Here is a 1704-nt window from a genome sequence, read left to right as displayed (position 1 = left end):
GATGCCATCATGTCAATATGGACCAAACTCCCTGAGGAATGCTTCCAGCACCTTGTTGAATCTATGCCACGAAGAATTGAGGCAGATCTGGTGTACCTAATAAAGTCGCCGGTGAGTGTATATTGGACCAGACTTCTCCTCCACACTATTAAGAGGCTTGCTGTGGGCCTGAACAGTATGTGCTATTAAGACTGATCAACCACCTTTTGCTCCATGTTATATATATGTATGTATTTAAAAAAATTAAAAAGCTATGCTTATAATTCTGGTAGTGAACTACAGAAAAATTAAAACTTCTTTTAAAATATTTGACAAACTGGTAGGAATTGCTATTTTAATATGAGCAGTAAACTTAGAACATAATTGTTGTATTTATGTAACCAATTATTGAGTGAGTGGGAATTAGTAATACCTCTTGTCATTGAGGACAAGCTAAATGATCTAACCTAATAATGTAACAGCTCCATGTAATGTACATAACTTTCTGTTTCCTTGTTATATTTCTGAGTTTTAGGGAATATGGTCACACATGGTCTCAAAAACTGTATTTATAGTGTATTAATAGTAGTCACTGCTCAGTTTTACTTCTGGAAGTTTAATAAAGAACAACCAAAGGCTCGGATAGCTTTAAAATCAAGATAACTATGCGTCATAGAAAGATAAGCGTAGATAATCTATTGTTTGATATATAGTTATCTAAAAAAAAAAAAACTATCTAAATATCATTAAAAAAACTATGTTTCTTACCACTCCCATCAGAAAGTAAAACTCATGTATTATAATTGTTGTGCAACTTTTAATAATTTATTGTCCGCCCTTGTAGGGCCGATAAATATGTTATGTAATCCGGTAATATTTGGACCTTTATATAGTGTTTGTTAACACATGTCCAACTGGCTGTGTTAGTACAATAAATGAAAGTATAATGTTGTTTGATGATTCTATTAGAAGTTTTCATTACTAAAAAAGACTGATAGAAACGTTTGCAATATTTGTTGTTGATCCATAACATTTTGTGTTTTTTGTCCTTCCTCCTAACATAAGATTATGTGCACCACGCATCCATCCTGATGTGTTTAAAAGTCTAAATAGAATTAAATCACCAGGAACCATGAGCAGACATAAACAGACAGAGCGCCATCTACCAGCAGAACTGCTGAACTACAGGAAAGCCAGATTAAGATGATTAAAACGGCTACTTTACAGAGCCCAACTGTTCTGCAATGGCTTGTGTGCTCGGTGGGGAAAGTTACATCTGTTTCTGTAAGTCCTTAAGTTTAAAATAATCTGATGAGCACCAATTCAGATTAAGTTTTCTTTTTTCTAAATTCATTTCAGTTTGAATTGAAATCAAAAATACTTAATTGATCCCAGAGGGAAATTAAACATTGCAGTAACTCATTGGGTCTTTTCAGTGAGATGTAGATGTTGATAGTCGTAGGCAGGAAGGATGTTCTGTAGCGCCTTTGAGCGAAATCACTGTTTTGGTGTTTAATGCTCCTTTTAGACCGCATGCAGCAGAGGCAGCAAAAACACACCTGCTGCTTCATTTCTTATTGACCACATTAAAGCCAGACGAGCATCCAGAGCAGCTTTGGTGCTCCAAGAGGAACGTCCTGTTAAGAGTGTCCAGGTGTGTCTGATGCTTCTGCTGCTCCTATGTTCAATGCCAGAGAGCAGCTTTGCTATATTTGCTGTGATCAG

This window comes from Cyprinodon variegatus, unplaced genomic scaffold, assembly GCF_000732505.1.
Source record: "Cyprinodon variegatus isolate N-32 unplaced genomic scaffold, C_variegatus-1.0 Scaffold344, whole genome shotgun sequence".
Classification (NCBI taxonomy): Eukaryota; Metazoa; Chordata; class Actinopteri; order Cyprinodontiformes; family Cyprinodontidae; genus Cyprinodon; species Cyprinodon variegatus.
This window is presented reverse-complemented; position numbering follows the sequence as displayed.